Here is a 19335-nt window from a genome sequence, read left to right as displayed (position 1 = left end):
TGGACTGAGTTCAGGTAGTAACGCATGAATCTTTTTTAAGTGCATAAAACATGGCTTGCTAGATTACACATAAAATCATTGTGCAGATTCATTGAAATCAATGGAGCTACATGATGTATGGCTGGAGAAAACGTGTCCTGGTGCTAGAACAAGATGTAGTTGCACGTGCACATGGGAGGCTCGTGCACACTGCGGTGTGCAACACAGACCCACTTGAGTGCATCCCGAGACGTGAACGCATGTACACATGAGCAGTTTAACTGTATACAGAAGGAGCTCTTCTGGGGATTCTTCTTTTGTTGCTGTCTGATTTTGAGTTGTATGGATGTTTTGGCTTCTTAACTTGAGCTTTTTTTCCTCTTGGCTGGCTAAATTTTCAATCAGATAATTTTAAAAAAACCTGAGGAAGTAAGAGAGCAAACCACAAAGCCGTTTTAAGCATGCCACAGCCTGAAATAGGAATTAAAATACTCATAGAAACCCTCGTGGGAGAGCCTGGCAAGTAGGCAGTGGAACCTACAGGCTGCAAATGACTGTGCCCTGGGGCTCTCCCAGCCTGGGTGCTCCCTGGCTGTGTGGGGCTGGAAAGGTGCTTCAGTTCTGTTTCCCCATCTGATAGGAAGGATAATCTAGAGCGTTTTGAGATCTATTAATAAAAGGTACTACAAGAGAGAGAATTATATTTTAGGTCTCAGTTCCTTGGAGAACAATTCGGTCTGACTTTAATTCTACAAGAAACTCAGACTCTTAAGAATATTCTATAGCGAATGGTCTAAAGGCTGAGACTTTGGGTGAGTCCTTAGACTAAGAAGTTAGTCCTTAGACTAAGAAGTTTCCTTACATGCCCAGTGGCAGCACAGTGTGACTGAAGGGCAGCAAATCTCTCTACAGAGAGAGGGGCTGTGGAAGCCCCTTGCAGCTCCTCTCCTCCCCAGCCCCCTCTGCGTTCTCTGCTGTGGTTTTTGTTTCATCCTGTCCTTACAGTGTTTTCCTGAACACTGTTTGGACACAGTTGTAGATCCACTTCTGGTGAATTGATATTGAAGACATTTAAAGCTTTGACTGCAGACGATTCCTGTGCTAATAGTTATCGCTTAAAACAATCCCTCTGTTCCTGACAGTTGCTGATATTTCTGTCTATCAAGCCATGACATAAAACTCCCTGCAAGCTTGGAGAGAAGCCCGTGAAAGGCAGGTGTGTGCAGAGGGTGCTCAGTCCTCCAGCAGCGCTTTTTGGTTCCCACCTTATGAATCGCTGCTCAGTAGGTCATAGCAAAAACATAATTAGGTAAAAAATGAAGTTAAAATGTACCCTCAGTGTTCTTAGTTCCTAATAATTTTTTTAAAAAATATCTGTTAGCTTGTTGTGAGATTCCTTTCTAACAAATTGCCCCTTGCCACGTGGTTTGGGCTCCTCCTTGCCCGATTCTACCAAGGCAGCGGCTCTGATGGCAGCCTGCACAGTTCCTGCTGCACACCCTTGATGTCTGGATTAAACCATTCTGAGTTAAGCTGGGCCTGGGGCTGGCTTGGCCTTTCCCTTGATGAAGACGAGGGCAGTCTGCTGGTGACTTGCCAAGGGAGGTTGTGAGCGCCTCTTTCCTCCCTCCCCATTGGCAAAATGGGGCTTGCAGGAATAGTTCTGGTGTCAGTGGTTTCCATTCTTTTGGTCCTCAGTTTGTCTTTGTTTCCCTAAGGGTTTTTTCACACTGTCTCACTTTCTTGGGTTGTTCTATTGATGTGTTGCAAGAGTAAAATACAGCAATTAAATGGGGTTATTCTGCATTTGCTGTTGGAGCTGGGAGGATGTGTGCAGCCCTCATGGCAAAGCAACCATGCTGTCACGAGAGGGAGATGATCTACAAGTATGGAAGTGTGTCAGGGTGCTGGGGACATGTTTGTTTTCTGGCTCTTTTATTTCTTGTCAGCTCTTCGGCTTCTCCAAGGGATGGGCTCAAGCACTTGAGGCAGCTTAGGTGCCTGAGCTGGAAGCGTAATTGCCAGAGACCCCCTTGTAAGTCCGATGTAATTGCCTTTGGGGTTGTCATTCAGTTGAGAGAGACCAGCACAGATTTCCATATATAGGTTGGAGTAATAAGGCTTGATTTATCTGCTCTGTCTCTTCAGAGGGTGACTGCTTTTTCTGTGTTTGTACAATGCCTACAGCAGGAGAGCAGAGTCCTCGGGTGGAACGCAGGTTGGAAGAAGGATGGGGATAATATATACGCGCAGAGCCTGTAATCCAGTGGTGAAGGCAGTTGCTCGCTCACCTTCTCTGCTGGAAGACACAAACTTTGGGCAGCTGCCAGGAGATGTGTCAAGGCTCTAACTCTCGGGTGGGCTGCGAACATGAATGTCGGATGTGCAAAGCGAGAGTGGTTTCAAGTGCAGCCTTTCTCCGTCCCTGGTTCTTTGAAGATTGAGGTGACTTCAAAAGAAGAAAGGGGGGGAAAAAAGGTTTCCATGGAAATTTTTGAAACCAAAGGAGTGCACATTAGCATGTGCTTTGTTCTGTGTTCTTCACAGCTGATAGAAGTCACGGTGTAAATGGATCTAACTGCTGAGTGACCTTTGGCAAAGCCAAATAGGAAGTCTCTGTTGTTGTCAGTGACAGTGGCTTCTTTTTTCCAAGGTAACAAGTCTCTTTCAGTGAAGTGATTCACTGGTTTTAACTGAAACTTTGAGGCAGGGACATGATGACAAGATAGAGATTGCAGCGAGTAACAAGGCTCAGTCAATTATTGACTAGCCCATTGCAGCGCCTCCGTTTTCTTTGCTGACAAAATATCACGACCTTTGTATACCGAGCTGAGCCTGCAGGAACCAAGCGCTGACCATTCCTGTGTCACTGTGAGAAATGAACCATTTCTTGTTATAAAGTGAATTGGATTCTCTCCTTGCAAAGCTCTTGCTATTATCTTTTAGATTAGTGTTCTGTACATGGCTGTCTGCCGTGATTTCTGTCCTTTCTCCTCGGAAAACATGCAGAACAGGTACAAGGCAGCGCAGCAGCTGTTGTCTTGCAAATATTTCGGAAGCTCAAGTGAATTGGCTGGAGCAGGGCTGGGGTGGCCAGGATTTCAGCTGGGACCCTGGAGACGGCTGCCATACATACAGATGCCGATATGGAGACTTGCATAAACATGGATCCTTCTTCAAATGGCAAATCTGCTCTTTCTACTGGAGCAAATGGTTTTAAGAGTGCAAGGAGTTTGTAGCAGCAGTGTCTGCAAAGCTCCGCCGTGCTCGTGCTTTGCTGTATGAAATGAAGCATCTCGCCCTCTCCTTTCCAACTGTCTTCAAATCCCCTTTGAAGGGCACCCAGATCGTACCCGGCAGGCACAGGGCCTGGCTTTTCCTGCGCCTTTTGCATAGGTTGTTAGTCCTTTCAGCTCCAGTGCAGACAGAAACCTCTGACAAAGGGCTAATGCACAAGGTTCCTGGTATCCGATTGCTGCTGTGCTCCAGAGAACAAGCCAGCAAGAAAAACAGTAATTGCATGAAGAGAAAAGTAGCAGCAAATCCAAAAAGTGCTTCAAAGACAGCACTGAAACTGGGAGCGTTTCTGGTGTGGTGGTGGTGTGTGTTTTTTGTTTTAAAGCTTTTGGGAAGAAACATTAAAAGGATAAACATCAAAGGAAGAACAAAAGGAAATAGGGACCAATAAATGAAAAAACAAAGTTGCGAAGCAAAAGAACAAAATGTCTTATACGGGACTCAAAATGAAGGACTTGATGTGATGAAACAAGGGAGTAACGGTATGAGATGCAGCTTTGAGTGTCACTTCTGTAGGTGCTCACAGCCCAATGTGAACACTTGCTTTAGACTTTCTACTTTATCTTTCATTTATTTTCTTGTTCCTTAACCCAGAGAAGGTAATTGTAGGTTTCTCCTATAATAATTACAGGTAGGCTGTGCCTTCTATCTCTGGTCTCTAGGGATAACACAGAAATAGCACTGGGTAATCACGAGCGGCTGGGGTGTTTTGCTCGGTACCACAGTGGCGGGGGATGCGCTTGAGCTCGGGTGGGACTTGGTGGGTGAAGGCTGAGGGAGGATGGGGAGACTCCCCGGGGGGTCTTAGGTGGGGGTCTGACTGGAGGTGGCAGGTGGGACACACATTGAGAGGTGCAGAAGAACGTATGGAGTACCACTGCCAATAAAGTCTATAGGATTATTTATGCGCTAAGGAAGATGCGTTTCCCAGCCTCTGAGACAAAGCTGTAACTTGAAATCTTGATGCGGAGATCAGCATATAAATTAGGGCCAAAGGTCCCGCTGTGCAGCTGCCCCGGTGCGCAGGGCGCAGCGCGGGCCCGGGCGGCTGCAGCAGATGCCCGAGCACCCTCCAGGGTGAACCCAGTACGGAGGCAGCACAAAAGTCACGGGGCTTAATCGCTCCATTTCCCACCTGGTTTTGTGTTATAAACCTCTGGCAAAATGCGAGTGAAATGGCCAATGGGTCTCATGAGTCCAGCCAGACCCAAACTGTTTCGCTCATAAAGGACTTCAAAGAAACCAGCTGAACCCCCCCATACCTGCTCTAGTGTTATATTTTCAGAAAGGAGATGTTGGTGTTGCTGCAAAACAGTTCAGGGGGAGTGAGGATGCTGGAAGGCACTGAAATGAAAATAGCTTTACCCCAGAGGGAAATATTGGCAGTTTGTATGCCCCTGTAGCCTCTTTTCTTCCGTTAAATTTATAGAGGCTGTGTTCTGATGCAGCAGCGCTTTCTCATCTGCTCCTTCATTGCAGTGGCAGCAAGAAATGGGTGAAGACTGCAAACACGCTCCTGTTTGTACCCCACAGTAAGTGCCATCTAAAGCAATTTAGTTCTTTTGCTTACTGGCACCTGACAGCCGGCAGAGCTGAGAAACAAACAGCAGAAAAGGGGAGTGAGGAGAAAAAGGACTGAGGCTTGGAGAGGTGAGAGACACGGCGGTGACAGCCGCTTCTCAAGTCCTTTAATAGAAAGGACTGTGGAAAATTTTGTGCTGTTCTTTGCTCTGCAGAGCCCAGTGTTCAAAGGGCAGGTGGCGGCTCTGCTGATGCTCCAGAGCTGCTCTTCTCCTGTCCTGGGGGGGCTAATGCCAGCGGTGGGAGAACTTGCCCTGGGTGCTGAATGTGCACGTTTGCATTCTTGAAACCCCAGCTGAACTTCTATTTAGTCTTTGAGTCATGATTCTTGAGAAAAAAATAAGTAGGGATCATAGTTGTGGAGAAAAGCAGCAGAAACAGCGTTCTGGCACATCCATATGCAAGCCATATTTCTCCAGCAGTTGTTTCCCATGGAAGTTTAACCTCTGAAGAGCACTGAAGTTCAATTGAACTTTAGGTTCTGTAACATAAGATGGTATTGTCAGCCTGGTAATCATAGAGTGGTAACACAATATGAAATAAATGGTACACCCATGTTTAGAACAAAGACCCAAGGACCCATTAATGCTGCCATCCCTGTGTGACTATGGCCATGTCATTTAATTTCATTGCATCATCTGAAAATGGGGGAGAAATTAGTACCATATGCAGCCAGCATATAAAGGGCAGGAGAATAAATCACAGTGAGAGAAGATCATATTGTCCTCAAAGGGGCCAAATTTGAGACTGTGCACATCTGGATCAACTGTGTGTTCTTATCTGCCTGGTGGGTGCGTGGGCAGATGGTGCTTGTCTTGCATGGGTGAGGGAACCCACTGGTGTGGGTGTCATGGTCATGACCAAGGTAGATGAGCCTCGTCACTCACTCTGAGGGCTGTGCCTGGTTGCAATGGGCTGGGACCCAGGCGTGCTGGGGGCGGGGTGGCCTGGCCAGCCAGATGTGCCTTTGCTAATAATAACAGGAATAGCCTTTTGAGCAGCGCTCCATCTGGGGTGCTTGCGTAAGCCGCAGGGTTCGGCTCGTCTTCTCCTGGACAGGTTATGTAATCGCATCAGAAATCAATGGATCATTTGGATTTTACCTTTTCTGAACATCTGGCTGTTTGTGGTTTAGGCCGGCTGGTTTTATAAGATTCCCGGTTAGAAAGAGGTCTGTGTATATGCAGGCACGGAAGACAAGTGCTGAAAGTTTGCCAGGCCTATGACCTTGGAGTTAATATTCAAATCCAAGTGAATGTCTTTGTTTTCTCCATCCAGCTCGAAGTTTCCCTAGGAGCACTGTTGTGGTGCGGTGACCTCTCTTGCCCTCATTCAGGTCTTGTTGAAGAGGGTCCCTCTTTCCTCTAGTCCTGCATTGTCAGCTTTGAAACGGGCAGCGAGCGCTGGAGCCCTGCGGGGGGCCAAGGGGTGACATGGAGCTGGTGGCATCTGCAAAGCGTCCAGGTGACTTCGGTGGGCTGTGGGGTGAGCTCGGGAAAGGCACAGTGATGGCCTCGCGTGTTTTAATTTCCTCCCTTTGCTATCTCAGATAATCGGAACCTGCTGACCTTTGGTACACACTGACCATCTTCTGGTTTCCACCAGGGAAGCAAAACCCAGGGCAAGTTTTGCTGGAGAATTGTCAAAGAAGTGCTTGCAGCTTTTAATTTGCTTGACTTACTGGCGGAGGTCCCTGTTGGCAGGTGTTTCAGCAGCTCTTTGTTGTTGGAGGCTTTTCTCAATGTGTGTTTGTTAAAGCTGTGTTCAAGGTACCTGATACACCCTGATCTATGTCCCTTTTACAGCCAGCTTCAGGATCCCCTTCTCGAGTAAGTGAGGTTGATGGCGTCGTATGTCACACAAAGGTTTCACAACCTTGTTGTTAATGGTTTTCAGCCTGGGGACTTCAAGGAAATAATATAAGTACGATAGCCTGTTCCTCCAAAGCACCCCCAGCATTTTAAACTGCATTTCTAATTATCATGGCAGATAACAAATACAATACATGCACCCATGCGCATAAACCAGCATTACTTTGTGCTTAGTCCATGTGTCTCCTGCAGAAAACTGGATGACAGCCAGATCAGTGAACGACTCTGATTTTTAATGGAAATCAAAACATAACAGATGTACTGTATACTGAAAAGAGTTAAAAATAACCATTTGTGATCTTTATGTTTGCTTTAACCAAAATACATAATATACAGAGCAGTGGTTGTTTAGCATATGGCGACTTTAACATTAATAATTACCCCCCTTATTTCGGAGAGGTTGCCAGGTTTATGCAGGGGGGCCTTGAAGTTACTGACAAGTTTCCTGGACAGGATTTTGAACGTTTTAAACGCTCTCTCCGTGTTCAAACCCTCTGACTGCTGTGAGCTCTGAAAACCTTCATGACCACCCGCATGTTACAGTAAATGTTGTGCAGAGATGCGCCAATGGCTAAGAGAAGTTAGTGGCCACCCCCGCACTGTGGGGAGCTGGGTATCTTTATTCGGTTTGCATCTGGGTAAATTGAGAAGTTAATTTTGAGTCACACAGCAAACTTTGCAATGCTGGTGCCTCTTTCTTATGGCTGGTACCAATTCCTTCCCATTACAAGTCAGAATAACTAGTTCAGCATTCCATGGCGGATTGGCTGCATCTGGCGAAACTGGATTAATTCCAACATGCTGCGTAACTCCAGGGCGACTGCGATCCTGGGGAGAGGAGGAGCGGCTCTGAGCTCGAGTGCTGTCCCAATGTGTGCATCTTCAGTGTGCTCGGCCCCATTGCGGCTGGCAGACGGCTCGAGACTCTGTGTAAATCACTTTGACAATGCACATTTGGAAGCTGGTGGAAAGAAACATCTTCTTCCTTTTTGGATGTTGTAGAGTGGAGGAGCTGCATTTCCACATTGTGCTTGTGCTTTAGTGCACAACAGGTTTAAATAGTCTACATGTGAGACACTCTGTGTAGCCTCAGAAATGTTTTAGGGAACAGTTAACCGAAGTACCCAAAAGGCTGTTATTTTAAGAGGAATTTTGCATATTTTTGCCAACTTCCGGATAGTACATTTTGATTCAATATGTTTCTGTTTAAAAAAAAAAAAATTGTTTTCTTAGAGTGCTAAAAAAACCCCTTTGAAACAGCACAAGACTGTAGCGCTGAGTTATGCTGGAGAAACCAATATTAGATGTTTCATCATCTGTCTGGCGTCCTTGCCGGGCGTCTGGTGTAGCAGCACGGGGTGGTGCAGCGGTGAGTCAGGATTCCTCGGGGTGATCACCGTGCGGTGCAGAGCCCAGGAGCCTGAGTCTGGTGTAGCAGCACACAGTGGTGCAGCGGTGAGTCAGGATTCCTCGGTGCGATCACCGTGCGGTGCAGAGCCCAGGAGCCTGAGTCTGGTGTAGCAGCACAGGGTGGTGCAGCGGTGAGTCAGGATTCCTCGGTGCGATCACCGTGCGGTGCAGAGCCCAGGAGCCTGAGTCTGGTGTAGCAGCACAGGGTGGTGCAGCGGTGAGTCAGGGTTCCTCGGTGCGATCACCGTGCGGTGCAGAGCCCAGGAGCCTGAGTCTGGTGTAGCAGCACAGGGTGGTGCAGCGGTGAGTCAGGGTTCCTCGGTGCGATCACCGTGCGGTGCAGAGCCCAGGAGCCTGAGTCTGGTGTAGCAGCACAGGGTGGTGCAGCGGTGAGTCAGGGTTCCTCGGTGCGATCACCGTGCGGTGCAGAGCCCGGCGGCAGGAGCCTGAGCCCCTTCCTGCCTGCTCTGCTCCCGTCCGCTCGCTTCCCCACCCCATACACTCTGCAGGAGAGCTGCGCCTCGATGGCGGCTCCAGCCCTGCTCCCAGCACATGGGACTGACAGCTACGTTCTGAGTTAATAACTCAAAGTCCTTTCAGTGGGACAGGCATGATAGAGAAAAATGTGGTTGGATTATCTTGCAGATCAAATGTTCTTGGGCTCGGGTTTTGTTTGGTTTGGTGTGTGGTTTTTCTTTTTTCACAAACACAGCCTTGTCGAGACCGCCGTTGTCGAGTTGTAGGACTTGATATGGGACCGGAGTGAATGCTGAGAGACAGTCTTGTTGACATTTTAAAATTGCTTTTTCCTTGAATAGACTTTGATATCTTTATATTTGTCTTGCCCACGCATTTTAGAGAGTGGTCGGTACATATGGTGCGGGTACAAAGGGCGATTGGGGAGCGCACACCCCGTCGGGTCTGGCCCCGTGGATGCCGCAGTTGCAGAAGGGTCCGGGTGACTCTGTTATTGGTGAGCTGTGAAGGAGCACCAGCAATCTGGAGTTTCACAATTGCTACTGTACCCGAATTCATGTGCATTTAACAGCCTTCATCAAGGAGCACTAATTTTTAGCTGTTTTGTAAGCGCATACAAGGGCTTGAATTCTTAAAGGGTCTCTTCAAAAGACAAAGTCCTTTACAAAAGACAAAGTTCTTTCCGAAGTTGCTGCCAAGTTAAGGTTTCTTCAGAAAGAGCTGTTTCAAGCTGGTCTTGAAATTTTGAGTCTTCTAAGTCACTGCATGTGAGCATTACCTGGTTCAGGCTCCCGATGGAAGCAAGAATGCTAGAAATGGAACATGACTTCCCCAATGCAGGGACACCTACATTTTAGATTGTGCAAGAAGATGAATCCTATTTGCAAACATATGAACTTAACTGTGTTGATATGTTAAATATTCTGTATTTGAATTCCTTCCGCGTCTGTGCTACGGGATGATTGCAGCACAGGCCCTGCCGGAGCAGGAGTTGATGCTGCAGATCTGGGGGGTTTTGCTTCCTTTGGCTGCTGTGAGGGTGTTCCGTGTTCATCTTGGTTTTAGGTGTTGCAAAAAAGTGCTTCCTGAGCTCTTAACATAACTCTTAACTGTATAAATTCACTTCCTGCAGAAGGCACAGGAGAATGTGGTTCCATTTCGGAAGGCATGGTTCAATTTCAGAGCTACTACACAAATATTGCTATTGCAAAGTCCAACTACGTGACCCTCCCCACCACCTTCTTCATATGTCCCTATTTGATAGGGAAATGTGCCTTTCAGACATTGTCTGTTCAGCAGCTATGGATGAAGTATGATTATTTTCTGGCTGTGACCATGGAACAACACAACGACAAAAGATGTTACAAACTCCCCTTGCATTTCTGGAAACTTCTTCATGTCTTTCCTAATTACCGCTCTGGTTGCTCTATGTTGATTCCAGCTTGTGGCTCAGCCCTGCCCTTGTTTCATGCTTGAATAAAGGCAATTTAAGCAAAGGGCTTGCGCATCTGAGCGGGGTCGTACAGATGCGGGGACAGTGGCGCTCGCTGTCACCGCTAACGCAGCTCTCAGCCGCCCCTGCTCACTAATGGCATTAACTAAGCTCAATAGTCTGACAAATTCCCAGACATGTCATTTCTTTCCCTTTCATAACTGTGCTTATAGGAATCCACTGTGGTGAGGTTAATTCTACATCCATGCTGAATTAATGTGGTTTTTGTGTTTTCATGCAACTGTCTGTTTCAGAACTGCAATGTCACTGTTTAGGAGCTTATATAGAGGTGAGACTACCAAAGCTAATGGGTCATTGTGTATACTCTTCCTTGGCTTGGAAGTTGAATAATAAGTTGGATATGCAAGGAGTACCATTCTTTGGGTTATGGCGATGCTGGGGTTGTCCATTACGCGATCTGCCGTCTCCGGGTGCTGCAGCACCAATGGTGTTTCTCATGCACCCCCAGTTCTGGTGTCGTTCCACAGCTGCATGAAGTTCCAAAGCACAAATAAAAATGCTTTCTCAGAGTCCACACTAAGAGGAGATAACAGCAGGTAATAGAACACACTTGGTATGAAAGACAAGTCAGTTGTGTGAAAAGCTTGTGGAATCATCCGGGGGAGTGACCAACTGGATTGTCTAATGAGAGCACGTTGGATGGGAAGCTTAGAGGTGCTGAGGAAGGGCTTAGAGGGGAGGTGGGGAATGGTGCATCAAGCCCAGCAGATGCTCCGGGCTCCGGGGCAGCGCAAACAAACCCCGTCCCGCTCCCTGTGCCTGTAGGAACTGCCTTGGAGGGAGGGACCAGTCTAAACGCTGCCTTACTTCGAGTTTCGGCAATTAAAGACTGATGCAATTAGATGAAGCCATTCCTCTGTCTACTTGACACTGCAAGATGCTGAGCAGACTGGCCATGATCCAACAAAGCACTTAAGTGATTCCATTAGCTTAAATGGCACTACCTGAATGCTTAAAATTAAGCACGCACTTAAGTGCTTTGCTGGGTTGGTGCCAATGGGTGGCGAGATCAGATTCATGGTGATCACCCGTCTTGCTTTAGTAGGTTTGTATGGTTTCATTTATTGTCTCTTCTGGCCTGCTCTTCAAGTTGTGATTTTGATAAAAATAAGTGATGACACTAAATAAATCGGCCCGCAAAAGTGCTTCTCTTGCAGAATTTTTACAACGTGCACTATCAAACTGTTCACTCAGTAAAGCCGAACTGAGCCGTTCCAGGTTACAACACTGGAGTGTTTGAGGCGCTGAAAGACAGAGGCTGATGCTTTGTAACCTGTGAACGCTGTTTGGGATCAGCTGAAAAATATCATTGGAAATGGCTGATGTTCTTGGCTGAACGAAGGCCACAGAGCCAGATGCCTAATGACATTCTTAGATGAAATGGAGCTATATTCCATGTGTAAATGTGGTAAAACTGTATCATAAAATACTATAATTATTATTACTTGTTTTATATACTGTTGTTAAAAAAGCCCAAAGGCACTGTTAATGGAGAAGTAAGCACGTCCACCAAGCCTGGGAAGTTAGAGGTCACACAGGTGCAAAGGTCCATGGAGAAATTTGAAATTTACCCTAAATTAAAGAAAATGGGTTTGGAAGGAACCTCAGGAGGTCGTTTAGTTCATCTGCCTCTTTGAAGCGCCAGCACCACGTGTTCCCCGGTTTCCCCAGCTACCTGTTCCCGGGCAGAGCGGTCTTTACCATTAGAAAGCATTTCCTGATGTCAGAATTGAATTTCCCTTGCTGTGATTTTCTCTCATTATTTCGTGTCTAACCTACCGCACACATGCAGAATAGACTGTTCCTTCCATCGCAGGCTCGTTGCAGTGGCGCGGGGCGGCGCTGAGCTCCTGCTCCTCCGTGTGCGTCTCCCTCACTGAAGATTTTTTGCAAGTCTTCCCATTTTGCTGATTTCCGTCCCTCTGGGCTCTCGCCTTGGCCAACCAGCCGTGAGGGGCTGGGGAGGAGCGACTGTGCTCGTGGGCCGTGCACAGCCGGGTCTGCTGGGCAGAGGAGCTCTTCTCTGCCTTGCCGTATCTCATCAGAGCGTGTCGCTGCCAAGTCCCAGTGTGCAAGCCCGTGCGTGTGCCTTTATTGAGATGGCGCTTTTTATTAAAGAAGAATTTAATTCTCAACTGAGTGATTTATTTTAGGTGGCAGTGAGCGATGGAGGCAGAGCCGCAGCGGGACGCAGCCGCTGCAGGCGGGTCTGCGCTTTCCCGGGAGGCGGCTGGTGGGTTTGTTCTTCTCTCTCCGTGTGGCCGATTCCCAGCTCACAAAGCAGCCCCAGTGCCGGCGCTGAGCTCCGTTCTGTTGGTCGGGAGGCTGAGACTGGTGCTGTTTCTGCAAGCCTGGGCTGGTCAGCCCTTAGGAGACACCAGAAAGCCTGGGAGGGAGAAAACAGGAGCAGAGAAGGGAGAGCAGCTCCCCAAAGTCCTCTCTGCTGCTTTAGTGCCGATCCAAGAGAGCCTATTTCAGGCTTGGAATGTTTGTTACATTCCAGTGATTGATTTTTACTTTTCTATTAAAGATCAGAGGTTCTTTTACCAGCTTGTCGCACTTGGTAGCCCTATCTCAGCATTTGGACATGCTTTAGGTGCAGAGTTTTCCTCAACTGGCGCTACCGGTATTAAAAAGAACCTTTTTCAGGAACATCCCGGAGAACACCAGGAATTCGGAGGGCAGCTCTTGCACTGCACATGTTTACTGAGCAGCCATTCCCTACATATGCATATGAGCTGCTCTTTACTCTCCTGAAGCCCCTCGAGCGCTGTGCTGCTGTCCTTGCAGCGTTGGTAACGCCGTGGCGTTGACAGATGCTCCTCACGTGGGTGCAAAGCCGGCTCTATTTACACTCTCCCAGAAGGCTCAGTGCAGTTGTCACAACTTGTCAGCAGTCAGGACCCAACAGTTTGCGGTCAGCGTAAAGATATTTGCCTGTTACAGAACTTGGCATGTTTAAAAAGGAGCTGGGTGACTGTGATTATGAAGATGTAATCAAGTGTATTAAGGTGACTATTTTCTTCACCATTAATAATGAGCAACCTGGCAATATAATCTTCCCTTCATTCTCTTGTTTCACTTTTGTGGTGAGGAATGAAATGGAAGCAATCAGGAGCTCCGGGAGCGTTTTTGCACTGTGTATTTTTGTTGTCATGAAAATCATGAAATAACTACTTGTGTCGTGTAATTTGAGTTAAAAAACTTTCCTGGAGCAAATCTCCCCTCTATCACAGCTCCCAAGCGTTCCAGTAAATAAGAATTAGGTTCTTAATTCATGGAGGTGCTTGAGCAGCCTCCCTCCCCGCTCACCTGCAGTGTGTACACTTCCTCAGGCAGTCTGCTCTGCTTGGAGTTTCTTCCTATATGGTATATTTATTTGTTTACTAAAGCTGAAGTAATTTTAAATCCTCCCAAAGAGTTAAGCGATTAGGAAATGATGGGTTATAGCATAATTTTAGATCATGTTTAGTGTCTTAAATGCTTTTCCACTGCAGCGGGTTAAATAGTCACCAGCCTTTACCTTATAAAGCCTCATTTAAACTTAATACTCCAAGATAAACGTTGCAGAAATTACCATTTAACGCTTGTGTTTGACAAGGGCTTACGATGTTTTCTCAGCTGAGGAAAATGAGGAACCCTGAGCTGAAATGGTTGAATTCAATTATCTTTGATTCTGCTCTTTTTTAAAACTGATCTTTTTGCCGTTTTTCTAATGACTCCCTTGAGTTTGTTAACCTTTGTAATGATACCATTTAATTTTTCATCTATCTCTTAAATCAATGTGTGTAGTTAGATTCAAGACAACTTCTTCAGGTTCTAGATTAAGCCCTGCTCCCACTAGAACCTGGGGTTCTAATTAGGCCTCCAAGGTTGAGGTCCTCTGATGGGCTTTTCCAACGCCGCTCTTAGGCTGATGTGACTGTAATGACACCGACTGGCACCTTCCACCGGAGACCTCAGCGGTCATTCAGTCAAGTGGAGGGACACTTTTGTTCTCACTTTCCAAAGCGATAAAGTGAACAAAAGGGAGGTGAAATGACCTATGGGAAGATAAGAGGGTAATCCAAAAGTCTTCATGGTGAATGGCAAGATCCCGTTCACCTCAGTGGTTTTGGACATCGTCTTCTGAATCGGGGCAAATGAAACTCAGTGGGTTTATTTTTAGAGGAGGGTATGTACAAACCTTTTTTCTAACTTAATTTGGCTGCTTTTCACACTGCTTGTGTATGTTCAGGTGCTCGGCCAGGCAAGGTGAGCTTGCTTGAAGTATAGACCCACCTTCTCTGCTCTGGGTGAATGAGATCTGAGTCTTGCCTGCTTTTCCAGTTGGTTAGAAACACAAGAATGAGAAGGAATCTGGAGCTTTGAGGTGCTGTGGGTTTTGACCTCTGAAACAACTAATTCCACGAACCACAGCTGAAAAGGAGGGAATAAGAATGTCGTGATTAAGATGTGAGGAAAATTCAGGTGATGAAGTGAATGATGGTTTTTTGAAGTCAGTTTTCACTGACTTCAGGGAAATCCTGGATTGGGCTGCAGAATGTTCTCAAACACGGATCTACAAATGGTTTGCTGGGAATCAGACATGCAAACTGGAACCTCTCCCCACTTCACGTCACAAGGCAACTGTGAAACCCAGTTCCACAAACAAGAAGTCTGAAATAAGGTATTTTCATTGTCATGTGGAGCCCTACAACCTGTGAAGCCAAGATTAAGAATATCTTGTGCTACACCACTAGGGATGTGGATGATTTGCTGGCAGATTATGTCGCTTCATAGTGTTTATTATCACAGTTAGTTGCATCTTCGCAGTTATTAAGCTTCACTTCCAGCCAGCAGGTGTCTTTAGAAACATGAATGGGACCCATAAGCCTCCTTGTGGGAATAAGTTTTGGTTCACTAAGTGGTAGAGATGTTAATCTTGCAGGTTTTGAGGGCTGTTGTTGTGAGAGCTCCTGTGCCCTGGCAGAATAATGTAACACGGGGTGCCCTGATGCATTAGCCCCGAATCTTCCTGCTGGTGTCAGTAATTGCCCTCAGCTCCTGCTCTGCTTTGTCTCTCCCAGTCCAAGTCTTTCCTCCTGGCTCTTGGGTGATGAGGCTCGTGAGCACAGGGCACAAAGACATTTTATAGCACCTGCTTTTGACTGTTGTTTCTCAATTGCCTCTGCGTACGTGTTGTGGAGACAGTGAGAAGAGCTGGAAAAAATATGGATTATCAAACTTTATCAGCCCTTCTCTGGAGGTCCTCCTTTCAGTTCTGCGCTAGGGAGATGGGGTTTGCCTGGGCTTTATCTCCTTTATTCTTTTTCCTCTCCCTAAGAAACCCCTGAACTGCCAGCTCTGCCTCCGACAGAGGGGCAAGAGGAAAGTGCTTGTTAGTAATGGCTGTGTAGAAAATCAGCAGTAGCACCGCAAGGATGAATTTATCTTCCAGCTCTTCTGCTTGTACTTTAGTCGTACTTTGTCAACCAGACAATGCTCATCACTTACATATAAAACCCTTCCAGAGAATATACAAGCAAGGAGAATACATGCATAATGAAATAACAAGTCTTGGCACCAAACTTTCAGCTGTGATCAGTTTTATTAAGAGGAGAAACTACTAGAAACAATAGTGGGCCAAATAATTGATGAGAGAAGAATTTGATCTCTGGCTGGTGCCTGTAATAGATTTCTCTTGTCGGCTCAGTTCATTTACTGCAGGTAGGAGCCCTATGCAGTGATTAAAGAAGCAAAATATTTTAGGCACAACAGAATGTAACAATTCTCCCAGTGAACTGGACAAAAATAGCTCTGCGGGTAGATAAATGAACGAGGAGGTACTGCGATTTGAAGTCCCTATTAAATTAGGGAGTAGTTATTTTTGTTCCTCACCCTTGCAGGTGACAGTGAAGCAAAATGACATTCTGGGGACTGTTGCCTTGTCCAGACTATGTCCGGGCTTTTCATGAGCGCTGCGGGAGCTGAGGCGGGGGAAGGAGATGATGCCGTTCCTTGGAGTGAGGGCTGGGCAGGGAAATGTGGGGAGGTGGCCAAGGGGACAAGAGGGATGGTTGGACATGTGGGGAGGTGGCCAGGGGAGGAGAGGGATGGTTGGACATGTGGGGAGGTGGCCAGGGGAGGAGAGGGATGGTTGGACATGTGGGGAGGTGGCCAGGAGGAGGAGAGGGATGGTCGGACATCGCTGTGGGGAAGGGGAGGGAGAGCTGTGAACACTCATTCTGCTTTGCTTTAACTAGGGGTGGGGTTGGAGCCTGGATCTCCTCCTTCCCAGCATGGGGGGCTGCTGAGCCGCTGAGGGGCACAGGAGGGACCCTGCCAAGAGAGGGACAATGCCCACTGGGTGCCCACACAACCCTGCCCCTTGTATTTGCTCTTATCATATGCAAATGTGTTCTGTTTTAAATGTGAGGTTGCTTTTTGTGAGGGTATTTGGGTAGCCTGGGTTGGAGTCATGTATTTTAGGACATGAGGGGAAAAAAATTCTTCATGGAACAGGTTGTCAGATCTCGGAACAGGCTGCCCAGGGAAGTGGTGGAATCACTATCCCCAGATGAGTTTAAAAGGCGTTTAGACGAGGTTCTTAGGGACGTGGTTTAGTGCTGAACTCGATCCTGAGGGTCTCTTCCAATTAAAATGATTCTATGATTTTTAGGGAGTATTAGACCCAGGCAGAGAAAACCCCATTGCTTTCCATCAGGCCAGTATAACAGTAGTAAGCACCATCAGGGCTGAAGACACACCAGTTATAACCCATTTAATCTCTGCAAGAAAATGAGTAAATGACAACCCTGTCCTAAGAAAGAGTCAGGTTTAATGTTTCATTAATGTTTAATGAACATCTATCTTTTTTTAATATATATATATAATTCAGCCTGCTGGGCTCCCCCATCCCTGGAGCTCTTTCCAGATGGGGTGGTGAACACAGGAGAAAGCGTCAGGGCCATCAGCGCGCCGGTGGAGTTACCGCGGGACCTGTCAAACGATGCCTGTTTGCTGCTGAAAAGCTCTGTATTAGCACCAGCCTGAAAAGCTGCAGCGTTTATCACCAGCGAGTATTATTTGAAAAGATCATTTAGTATCTGTCGTGGCTGCTGTAATATTTTTTGGCCAAAAAAATTCAAGTGGGAAGCTGTGTGTGTGCACGCCTGCACTTCTGATTAATTGTAATTGTAATTCACGTAATGCACTCCTCAGCTTGACATTTTTAAAGTAAGGGGAGGTTGGTTGATTCCCAAAATTAATTATAATTCAGATTTTGGAGTGTGAAACGGATAGAGAGCTTTCTATAAGCCCTTTAGACACAGCTAGAATTTGGACTGATTTATTATGCACTTCTGCCATGCTCTGCTGCTCATGTCATGAAATCTTTAGGAATTTATTGCAAGAAAATGGCTCATTTTCAGATTTGATGCAAGGAGAAGATGGAATTGGTATTTTAATTACACTTGGATAAAGGAAAACAAAGCCAGTCAGGGCTGTGGTACCTGATGAGCTGATCCTCTGTACCTAATTCAGAACGAAGAGGAAAAACTTGTACCTGTACAAGTTCTAAAAACATAAAAGCCATCATGTGTTGGGATAGCTCGTCTGCCTTCTCCTGCAGGAATGAATTAGCAAAGGCCAAATACCTCCTAGCACTTCAGCAGGAAGAGTATTTTGGAAACTCTCCTTTAGGTGTTAATCTTTCTACAGAAATGCATTAATAAGTTTAAATTGTCTCCAAGTTATCCGGAAACTGGCAGCAGAGGAATTACCTTGTGGAATGAAGGAATGGCCCACGGAAGGTGTGCAGAGGATGTGTAGGAACCACAGCTGTCTGTGCAGGGAGTTCTTGAGAAACAGCCTGGCAGCATGGACACTGCTGGCTGAATCTGAATTACCTTGCTTGTGTAAACACACTAACCTTATCACGCCTAACAATCTTCAATGGAGGAACTTCCCAGCTAAGGATTACAATAAAGTAAAATCTTGGTGCTCAGAAGTCCAGAAGATGGAAGGAAGAGATAGTGGAATGCTGTCTGGGCTCTTGTAGAGCGACGTGGCTGTGTGATTTGATCTGAAGGACGGTTTGGAGGGTGCGATGGGTATCGGGGCCTCGCTGGAGCTGCGAGCAGACTGCCACGGAACAACAGGATTTCTTTCATTAAGCTCTTCCCTGTTGGCCAAGAGAGATAAGGAAACCTCCTCCCCTACTTGACTGTGCAGTAGATAAGATAGAGATCTCTAGATATGATAAAACTGAAGTGCAGCAGGAACTTGGACCCGTTTTCTAGGAGACAAACCTTAACAGGCATCAGTTTGTAAAAGAAAATAGGCATTGATTTATACTGTGTTATAGAAGGATTATGTTTCTAGTAGTAAAAGCAAATCCCAGTTGTTGGCTCCAGCTGTAGTTTCTGTTGGGGACGGTGGATTGTGACAAAGGCATCATCTGCAGGCTGTTCCTCCCCTCCAGAGCTCCTGGAGGCTGGGGGGGTTTAGTTGTTTGCTCTGAGATGGACTCTGTGCCGTGGTAACGTCATGGCGATCATTTGCAAGAGCTGCTGACCTGAGCAGGTGGGAAGGCTTGAGTCTTGTGGCTTGAATAGTGCTTGAATTACTGCGCTGTGGTGAGGAGAAAGACCTTCTGCAGGTTTATTGTTCCTCAGCCTTACCTAATTACTCCAATGACAACATCTCCAGTCATTAGGATAACTCATAACCAAAAGGAGGGTTTTCTTTTGTTGGAACACTCCCTCTTCAAAAGTAACAGAGCAAGAGAGATTATCCTCTTTTCTCTTTTTTTATTCTCCCTTGCAGACCTTATTTGCCTTTTCCTCTTGATAATCTACGCTGCTGGTCTCTGCATGTTACCTACTTCACTTGCTCTCATGAATATAGATTCTAGGAATTGTGCTAACACATTTTCCCTCGCATTTGGAAATGCAGCAGGAAATCCAGTCAGTGATAGTGCAATAGTCTAATAGCATATATGGGTCAGATTGCATTCTGAGTTTGCATGATGAGCTCTGACTGAAGTCCCTAGGGACAAATAACCCAAATACAGGCCTGTATTCCTCTAGTAACTTGGTTGTAATACACTACTCATTACATGACTGCTTGACTACCTATACTTTCATTATTAATGTTATGTAAAATATAATTTAGGTGTTCCACTGTCTGCTCTCTCGGGGAATATTTCCCTTCTAAGTGAATAAA

Source organism: Streptopelia decaocto (assembly GCF_964273445.1).
Source record: "Streptopelia decaocto genome assembly, chromosome: 13".
Taxonomy (NCBI): Eukaryota; Metazoa; Chordata; class Aves; order Columbiformes; family Columbidae; genus Streptopelia; species Streptopelia decaocto.
Note: the sequence above shows the minus strand (reverse complement) of the source record.